The sequence below is a fragment of the Leptonychotes weddellii genome, chromosome 1, assembly GCF_054177405.1.
Source record: "Leptonychotes weddellii isolate Sample4059 chromosome 1, ASM5417740v2, whole genome shotgun sequence".
NCBI lineage: Eukaryota > Metazoa > Chordata > Mammalia > Carnivora > Phocidae > Leptonychotes > Leptonychotes weddellii.
This window is the reverse complement of record NC_138369.1, coordinates 86,533,390-86,544,713: the sequence shown is the minus strand read 5'-3', so window position 1 is coordinate 86,544,713 and position 11,324 is coordinate 86,533,390.

Sequence of the window (11,324 nt, the reverse complement as noted above, 5' to 3'; positions counted from 1 at the left end):
AAGAAGATAATAGGAAGGGAGAAATGAAGGGGGGGAAATCGGTGGGGGAGACGAACCATGAGAGACAATGGACTCTGAGAAACAAACTGAGGGTTCTAGAGGGGAGGGGGTTGGGAGTATGGGTTAGCCTGGTGATAGGTATTAAAGAGGGCACGTATTGAATAGAGCACTGGGTGTTATACACAAACAATGAATCATGGGACACTACATCAAAACCTAATGATGTAATGTATGGTGATTAACATAACATAATAAAATAAAAAAAATTATGATTTAAGTATAAAATATATATATATATGTAGCTGGAAAATCCCCCAAATAATTGACAATTATACATTTCTAAATAATACATAGGTCAAAAAAGAAAGTCCAGAGAAATTAAAAATTATTTTGAAATAAATGAAAACACAGTTTATAAAAATTTGTGAGATGCAGCAAAAGCAGTGTTTAGAAGAAAATTTATAGCAATGAATTCATATATGATCCCCAACTCATGATGGTTTAATTTATAATTTCTCAACTTTATAATAGTGCAAAAGCAATACACATTAAGTAGAAACCATTCTTCAATTTTGAATTTTGATCATTACTCAGGCTAGCAATACACTGTATGATACTCTATTGTGATGCTGGGCAGCAGCAGGGAGCCATAGCTAGCCGCAAGATCATGAAGGGAAACAACTGATACACTTACAACCATTCTGGACCCATACAATCATTCGATACAGTATTCAATAACCTACAGGAGTATTCAAGACTTTATTATAAAATAGGCTTTGTGTTAGATGATTTTGCCCAACTACAGGCTAATGTAATAAATGTCCTGAGCATGTTTAAGGTAGGCAAGGCTAAGCTATGATGTTCACTATGTTGGTTGTATTAAATGTATTTTCAACTTGCAATGAGTTTATCATGATGTAAAGAAAAGAAATAGAAAGAATAGAAAGAAGAAAGACCTAAAATTACTCATCTAAGCTTCCATCTTAAGAAACTAAAAAAAAAAAAAAGAGCAAATTAAAACCAAAGTAAGCAGAAGAATAAAAATTAGAGTAGAAATCAATGAAATTAAAAATAAGCAATCAATAGAGATATTCAACAAAACCAAAAACTATTTCTTTGAAAAGTTCAACAAAATCAATAAGCCTCTAGCCAGGCTGAGAAAAAACCACAATCAATGACTAATATCAGAAATGAAAGAAAGGACATCACTACAGATTCCATAAACATTAAAGGATAATTAAGGATTATTATGAATAACTCTATACCTCCAAATTTGCTAGTCTAGATGAAATTGACAAATGTCTTGAAAAACTACATCTGTTAAACTCACACAGGAAGAAATAGAGAGTCTAGATAAACTTATTTCTATTAAAGAAGTAGAGTCAATAATGAACAACCTTCCAGAAAGCACTAGGCCTAGACAGATTCACTGGTAAATTCTACCAAACATTTAAGAAAGAAATCATACAAATTCTCTACAATCTCTTTCAGAGTACAAAAGCAGAGGAAAAACTTCCTAACTGCTTTTATGAAACCAGCCTTACCCTAATACCAAAACCAAAGATATTACATGAAAAGAAGTCTACAGACCAATATCTTTCATGAACACAGATATAAAAATCCTCATTAAAATACTAGCAAGCTAAATTCAGCAGCACATTAAGAGGATTATATACCATGATGAGTGGAATTTGTCTCTGTGAGGCAAGGATGGTTCAACATAATCAATAAATGTGATACACCATATTAACAGAATGAAGGATAAAAGACACATTATCATCTTAAGAGGTGCAGAAAAGAGCTGACAAAATAAAACTCTCAACAAATTCGGTACAGAAGGAATGCACCTCAACATAATAAAGACCATATATGACTAGTCCATAGCTAACATCATACTCAACAGTAAAAAAGGAAAAGCTTTTAAGATCAGGAACAAGAATGCACACTCTTGCCACTTCTATACAACATAATACTGGAATCCTAGCTAGATAGGCAAGAAAAATAAATAAAAGGCATCCTTTTATTCATAGATGACATGACCTTAAATATAGAAAACCCTAAAGACTCCACCATTTTTTTTCAAACTGTTAACCAACTCAGTAAAGTTGCAGGACACAGAATCAGCATACAAAAATCACTTGTGTTTCTATAAACTAACAATAAACTATCTGAAAAAATTAAGAAAACAATTCAGTTTACACAGCACCAAGTGTGCACACACCCACAAACTTAGGAATAAATTTAACCAAGGAGGTAAGAGATCTTACACTGAAAACTATGAAACACTGATGAAAGAATTTAAAGAAGACACAAGACAATGGAAAGATATCTCATGTTCATGAATTGGAAAAATATTATTAAAATGTCCATACTACCCAAAGAAATCTACAGATTCGGTACAATCTATATCAAAATTCCAATAGTGTTTTTCACAGAAATAGAAAAAAAGTAAAATTTGTGTGGAACCACAAAAAAAAGCAATCTTGAACAAGAAGATGAAAGCTGGAAGTATCATACTTTCTGATTTCAAATTATGCTACAAAGTTATAGTAATCAAAACAGCATGGCACTGGCATAAAAACAGACTCATAAACCAATGGACCAGATTAGAGAGCCTAGAAAGAAACTCATGTATGTATGGTCAACTAGTCTTTGACAAAGACACCAGGAATACACAATGGAGAAAGGACAGTCTCTCAAATAAATGGTGCTGGAAAAACTAGATAGCCACATGCAAAAGAATGAAACTGGAACCTTGTCTTATGCCATACACTAAAAAATGAGCTCAAAAATGTTTAAAACTTAAATATAAGGTCTGAAAGCATAAAATTCCTAGAAGAAATCTCCTTGCTATTGGTATTGGCAATGATTTTTTGGGTTTAACACCAAAAGCTCAGGTAACAAAAGCAAAAATAAACTAAAAGATTTCTGCTCAGCAAAAGAAACAATCCACAAAATGAAAAGGCAATGTATGGGATAGGAGAAAATATCTCACATCCTATATCTGATAAGGGACTAATATCCAAAGTATATAAAAGTCAAAAGATGTAAATGTTGATGAGGATGTGCATTGTTAAAAGGAATATAAATTGGTACAGCCACTGTGAAAAACAATATAGAGGTTCCTCAAATAGTTAAAAATAGAACTATCATGCGATCCAGCAATTCCACGTCTAGGAATAAATTTAAGGAAGTAAAATCACTATCATGAAGAAATATCTGTACTCTCATGTTCACTGAAGGATTTATGGTACCCAAATGTGATACACACACGCACACAGACTCACTCACTGGAATATCATTCAGCTTTTAAAAAGAAGGAAAATGCTGCCATTCACAACATGAATTAACCTGGAAGTTATAAGTGAAACAAGCCAGACACAGAAAGACAAATACTGCGTAATCTTATTTATACAAGGAATCTAAAAAAGTTGAACTCATAGACAATAGAATGGTAGTTACCAGGGGCTGGATATGGTGGGAGCAGGGGAGGGAATGGGGATATGTGGCCAAAGGGTACAAATTCTCAGTTATAGGATCCATAAGTTCTAGAGATCGAATGTACAGCACAGTGACTGCAGTTAATAACAACACATGTAAACTTTTCTTTAAACTGTAATTGCATAGCCAAACTATGGAAAGAGCCAAGATGTCCATCGACAGATGAATGGATAAAGAAGATGTGGTATAGATATACAATGGAATATTATGCAGCCATCAAAAGGAATGAAATCTTGCCATTTACAATGCTGTGGATGGAACTGGAGGGTATTATGCTGAGCGAAATAAGTCAATCAGAGAAAGACATGTATCACATGATCTCACTGATATGAGGAATTCTTAATCTCAGGAAACAAACTGAGGGTTGCGGGAGTGGTTGGGGGTGGGGGGGTAGGTTAGCCTGGTGATGGGTATTAAAGAGGGCACATACTGAATGGAGCACTGGGTGTTATACACAAGAAATGAATCATGGAACACGACATCAAAAACTAATTATGTAATGTATGGTGATTAACATAACATAATAAAAAAACTGTAATTGCACAATTAAATAGAGGAAGAATAGTTCTCCAGCAAGTAGTGCTGAGACAATCGGATATGTATATGCAGAATGAAATTGGATCTTTCCCTCACAACAAACACAAAAATAAACTCAATGACCTAAATGTAAGAGGTATCACTCTAAAACTATTAGAAGAAAACAGACATAAATCTCCAATACTTTAGGTTAAGTGATTTTTTTAGATAACATACCAAAGACCAAAGCAACAAAATAAACAAAACAGATGTATTGTCTTCATCAAAATTAAGTCCTTGTATATTTCAAAAAGTACCATCAACAAAGTGAAAAGATATCCCACATAAAGGGAAAAGAATATTTGCAAACCGTATATCTGATAAGAGATTCAGATGAGGATATCTAGAATATATAAAAAACATTTACAGTTCAACAATAGTCAAATGGCCAAAATAAAAGTTGACAAAGGACTTGAATAGACACTTCTCCAAATAGGATATACAAATAGCCAACAAACACATGAAAAGATGCTTAACATCATTAGTCATTAGGGTAATATAAATCAAAACCATGAGATTCAATTCACAACTACTAGGACTGTTAACACAAAAAAGACAGACAAGGCTTGGTGATAATAGGAAGAAATTGGATCTTCTATATTTCTAGAGTGATTATAAAGTGGTGAACCACTGAGAAAAATAATTTGTCAATTTTTCAAAATATTAACATCGAGTTATGTAACTCAGCGATTTCATTAGTGTTTGCCCAAGAAAATTAAAACGTATGTCTGCACTAAAATTTGTACATAAATTCTCAAAACAGCATTATTCATTATGGTTAAAAAGGGCAACAGCCTAAATATCCATCAACTGAGGATGGATAAACAAAATGTAGCATATTCATACAGTAGAATATTACTCGGAAATAAAAGGACTGATGTGCTGATACCGGCTACAATATGGATGAACTTTAAGACATTACAGCACATGCAAGAAGCCAATCACAAAAGCAAATGTATTGGATGATTCAATTTATACAAAATCTCTAGAATAGAAATTGACAGAAAGTAGGTTAGTGGTTGCCTCAGGCTGGGAGGATGGGGGGTGGGGGGCTGTTGAAGAGAACGGAGTTTCTTTTGAGGGTGATGAAACGTTCTAAAATAAGATTATGATGATGACTGTACATCTCTGTGAATATACCAAGAAACACTAAAATGTATACTTTAAAACAGTGAATTTCATGATATGTGAATTATATTTAATGAGTGTTATAAAAACACATTGCTGAAATTCATGCATATTGCTGCATGTAGGTACTTTCATTTATTTTGATGTCTGTAAAGTACCCCATTGTATTTTTCACCAAACCTCTGTTGATAGGCTTGTGAACTATTTATAGGTCGTTGCTAATATTAATAGAGGTGCTGTGAGCATTCTTGGGCCTATCCTCAGCTACACATATGCAAGACTCTCTTCTGGGTACACATTTAAAGTCAGAGTCCAATTAGAACAGATAAAACAGCTCCAGTTACTTCAAACAGAGAGGAATTTAATAACGAGAATTAGGTTAAAAAGTTGTGTGGGGTTTTTGTTTGTTTCTAAACATTTTATTTATTTGAGAAAGCGAGTAGGAGCAGGGGGGTAGGGCAGAGGGAGAGGGAGAAGCAGGCTCACTGCTGAGCAGGAATCCTGACATGGGGCTCCACCCCAGGGCCCTGGAATCATGACCTGAGCCACCCCAAGCAGATATTTAACCAACTGAGCCACCCAGGCACACCAAAAGTTGTGTTTTGTTTTTTTGATTTACAAAGTCTTTGAAACGGCTAGAGGAACAAAATGGGATTAGGTGATGTTACACAAAAATTAGTAACTGCAGAAGCTCCTACATCCCTGGGAAGAAACAAAAAGATACTGCTACTTTGACCCCATGCTCACTGCTCACTGTTATGGGGATAGAGGTGCTGAGAAAGAATGCAGGAGCCCAACAGTCACTGGATCCTGCTGCTTTCTGAAGTCAGCAGGGTGCGGTCACCATTCCTAACTACTTCCACCAATGTTTCTATTACCATTGCTGTTAGGAATGCCACTGCCAGAAGGGGGAAGCAGTCATCACAAAAAAAAAGTGCCATTTTTCTTCTTCTGCCTGCCATTGGCCACGCTGCTCAGGAAGTCGGCTGGAAAGGGCGTCTGGGAAACGTAATTTGCAAAACTCCTATGCGGCAGGAAAAAGGAAGATTAAGAAGGGCAAGCATGGAGATGGGAAGCAACAGATGTTTTCCTGCACAGAAAGTCCTGAACACTTGGCATCCTTATACATCTTTCTATCCATGTCTAATCTTCTACATAACAACAATAAAACCACATCATGCTGCTTTTGAATAACAGAAAGCAACCAGTCTTCATACAAAGACGCGCACTCCCCAAGTTGTCCCGAGTCCATGACTCATCTCTAGAAATGTTCATTCCTTTACTAATACGGTCACAATCACATCTACGTAGTCTGCAACATCAAGACAAAAGTGTAAAGTTAACCACAAACAACTTCATTTAAAATACTAGGGAAAAGAGGGCGCCTGGGTGGCTCAGTTGGTTAAGCAACTGCCTTCGGCTCAGGTCGTGATCCTGGAGTCCCGGGATCGAGTCCCGCATCGGGCTCCCTGCTCGGCACGGAGTCTGCTTCTCCCTCTGACCCTCCTCCCTCTCATGCTCTCTGTCTCTCATTCTCTCTCTCGCAAATAAATAAAATCTTAAAAAAAAAAATACTAGGGAAAAGGGAGAGAAATAAAATGCCTAATATACCAAAAAACGTATATAATGTATAAGGGAGAATATATCTATAGCTGCTGCAGTCCTTTTTTCTCTAACTGGTCACAAGGCCACCATTTTATTTATCATTTTCATCTTTCATCTTTTAGTTTGTGTTCTATGCTTTCTTCTCCCTCAACCAGCGTTTCAGCCGGCCAAGCTTTTCTTTTTGTTTAAGATTTATTTATCTGAGAGAGAGAACAAGCAGGGGAGTTGGGGAGGAGGGGGAGGAGCAGAGGGAGAGGGGGTAGGAGAAGTGGGAAAGGGAGAAGCAGACTCCCCACTGAGAAGGGAGCTAGGGAGCCAGACAGGTCAGAACCCTGGTATCACGACCTGAGCAGAAGGTGGCCGCTTAACCAACTAAGCCACCCAGGCGCCCCCAGCAGGGCAAGGTTCTTAATGAAATGAATCAAACTATCCCTGCCAAAAGAGCTAAATCTTTAGCAGAACTGGGTTCCTGATCTGATTTTCCTCTCTCGGTTGTGTATAAATTGGGATGAAACTAGCCCAAGGCAATAACCTCTTTGTATGAGTGCTCATTAAATGGCAAGTGAAATCTCTACTTTTAGTTCTAAGGAACCATATAGGTGTCCTCTAGTGAAAGTAAAACTTTGTGGGAATTAGTACCTTGGAGACTCAAATTTTTGAGGAAGCAGCAGCAAAATATTTGCAACTGGGTTGTGATGTGTAAAAGTGAAAGTAGCCATTTCTGTATGCATGCTTTAATTACCAGAACTGACTGAGTATTCAGTCCCCCAGGAAGAAGGGGCATTTGGTGGGGACATTCTTCCAAATATACAAAGAAGCCCAGAGATTTGGAAGGAGAAGGACTGGTAAGCCAACTGTCTGATATATCCCCACAAGTTTTACTTTTTTCTATAGTTCCTTCTCAGAATAGGGCTTCTTACTGCCGAGGTTTTATTTGTGAGGACTCCTAAGTTGCTACTAATTGTCCCAAGGCAACAGAGGTGGAAGAATCAAGGGACGATTCTAGTTTCTTTCCGATTTTATTATCTCACAGCTGCAATGGCCCTGCCCTGCTCCCAGCAAAAGCAAATCCCTACCCCACTTCACAATGCTTCATACCCACTCATTTAGAACAACTTATCATCCCAGTGGATTCTTGGGGCTTTTCCCTATCTTGGAGTTTTCCCTCATGTGTCCTTCTAGGGTTTATCTTGCTATAGCAGCCTGTGGCAGGACAATATCTTGCTAGTAACTGGGCATGACAACATGTAGGAATGTGTGATCAGTCTGTAGTGACCACTTAACCATTGGCTCATGCTTTATTTCCCTGCTAATATGAGGAATGCGGTATTTAAATGAGGTATTTCAATCGCATTATTAAACAACCTTTAAGTAAATATTCCAGAAGGAAAGCATCCAAATGCCTTGCCTTGGGAATCTGCAGACACATACCTTACGTTACCACAACTCAAAACATTTAAAACACCTTGTTGGAAACTGACAAGAGAGACAGTTTTAATATCACAAATGAAATCAGTTTGTTTTCTAATTGTATCTTGTTTTTAACCAAAAGAATTGTTACCCTAGGTTGAGTGCTGTTCCATTCACTAGACATGGGTTTTTAATTATTTAATAGTATTTCCAAAAACCAAATTTAGTCTCAAAATATGAACACCTACAATCACTGATGATAGGCCAGAAGAAGGAAAACAAAACAAAACAAAACATACTGCCCAATAAATACTAGCAATGAATAAAACCAGAAAATTTGTAAAAGAAAAAAAATGAAAATAAAAGTATGATTCAAGGAAATTTATACTAAGATTGGAATTTCCAAAAAAGGTTTCCAAACATTTTATTTTTTAAAAAGTACACAGATTCTAAGGTCACTTTGAGATACTTTTAGTGGTATTGTTTGTGATTTTAGGATTTTTAAATTATTTTATTTTGAAATAATCATAGATCCATGAGCAATTATAAGAAATAATGCAGACCGGCCCTATATACTCTTTATTCAGTTTACTGCAATAGTAATAACTTTCAAAACACTAGGGCGCCTGGGTGGCTCAGTTGGTTAAGCGACTGCCTTCGGCTCAGGTCATGATCCTGGAGTCCCGGGATCGAGTCCCACATCGGGCTCCCTGCTTGGCAGGGGGTCTGCTTCTCCCTCTGCCCTCTGCCCTCTTCCCTCTCGTGCTCTCTGTCTCTCATTCTCTCTCTCTCAAATAAATAAATAAAATCTTTAAAAAAATAAATAAATAAATAATAACTTTCAAAACACTAGTACAATATAGCAACCAGGATATTGACATTGGTAATGTCAAGATGCAGAACATTTCATTACCACAAGGATCAATCATGTTGACAGGTTATAGCCACACCCCCTTCCCTCCTTCCTTAACCCAAGAATGGCATGTAAATAGAATCATACAGTATGTAATCTTTTGTGGTTGGCTTTTTTTTTTTTTTCCAGTCAATTTTGCCAGTTCCTATTAGTTGAGGACAGTTCTTTGGGGAAAGCTGATGCGAATGTTAGCAGCCCTTTCTTCCCACAGCTAGAAGAGAGATGTACTAGCTTTGTAAATAGGCATCTACATCTGTCACAACTGTAGCAACTAAGGAAATGGAAGATGGCAGGTTTAAGTCATTTATCAAATTCTTACTACTGGTAAGTGGAGGATCTAATATTTGAAGATAACCTAACAGACTGTCAGCTGGATCCAGAGTCCACAGCCTGACACCTAACCACTATGATATCCTGACTCATCACCAATATAAGGACATTTAGGTCTACCAATCCATCAACAAGTGCAACAAAAATGACACAAATGATTTCCAAAGGAAGTAAAACACATTTTTATAAGCTCAGAGCATTAGTTTTTCATCACTGCTTTAACAAATCACCAAAACCTTAATGTCTTGACAATACAAATTTATGGTCTTATAGTTCTGTAGGTCAGAAGGTTAGTGTGGATCTCACTGGGCTAAAATCAAGGTGTCAACAAAGTTACATTCTTTGCCAGAGGAGGAAGTTACATAAATATAGCCAGATTTGACAAAAAGTACAATTTTGGTTAAAGAAATAGATTTGGGCCTCATCTAATGACTGTGAGATTGAACTGTTAATATTTCTAGTGTCATATTCAAATAGAGGTCAGTAAGCAATCTCCACCAGGCTCACACAAAACAAAACAAAACCTTATTGTTTGATAGAAAATTATGTTTTATAAATGTAAATATTTGACGCAAAATTATGTTATGTGATTAACCAGGAATATCAAGAGACTCTGTAAAGCAGAATCTAGGGGCTCTTCAGGCAATAATTTACGTTACAATTCTTCACATCTCGTTTTGTCAATATAATGTCAAGAGATTTTGACAGTTGTTTATACATAAGTATAGCATTCCTCTTTTATTGTAGAAAGTGTCAATAAGATAACATATGGATCCATGAAAGACTCATTGGCACATGAAATCGAAAATTTAGTATATGATTTATTCAATTTTTCATTACAAACAATAGAAATTAGAGAATTGAGCATATGAGATATTTCCATTGAAATCATTTGCATCTAAAAGCCTCACAGATAAAGTATGAATAATGATCCTATGTCTATTTTCTCCTGTGAGCCATTATGATCACAGTGGAAGTGACACTAAGAGACATTTCCATTGAATCCTTGCCTATTGAGATAGAGCCTTAATGGTACTAGGATGTTTCTGGCTTTTAACATTTGAGTATATTATTAAAAGTCACTGAAATGTACCCTATTAGCATCGCCTTCACTAAATTTTGCACTATTACTCTCTTCACAGTAAACTCTTCATTCTTGGTAGTCTTTTATACATATGGCAGGGATTCATAAAGCTGTCATTTAAAAAGCATACTGCAGGGGCGCCTGGGTGGCTCAGCTGGTTAAGCGACTTGCCTTCAGCTCAGGTCATGATCCTGGAGTCCCAGGATCAAGTCCCACATCCGGCTCCTTGCTCAGCAGGGAGTCTGCTTCTCCCTTTGACCCTCCCGCCTCTCATGCTCTCTCTCGAATAAATAAAATCTTTAAAAAACAAAACAAAACAAAAAGCATAATGCAAAGATTATTAAATGAAACAAGTTTGAAGGACAAAGTGCAAAACAGCTTGCTTCCTACAAAATGCCATGGACAAATAAAAATAATGACTTAACAAAAATTATATAAATATGCCAAAATAGATACACAATACAAATAACAAATAATAAGTATAAATTTTGCTACAATGTAATGAAATGATTAGGCAGAAAGAGTGGGAAGAGATGTGGTCTGGCCCTGAAAAGAGAAAACTAGTGTCCCAAATCAATCCCATGTTAGAATATGAACTTGGAAGGATCTTAATCCAATCTTCTCTTAAGAGATTTAAACAACACTTAAAGGATATTTCAGAATTGAAAAGAAGCAAATGACAACAGACATGAGCAATTGTCAAAGAAATATTAAAAAACAATTTAAAGCAACAATAACAAAAAACCAAAATATTTCCATGAATGTGATACAGAATAA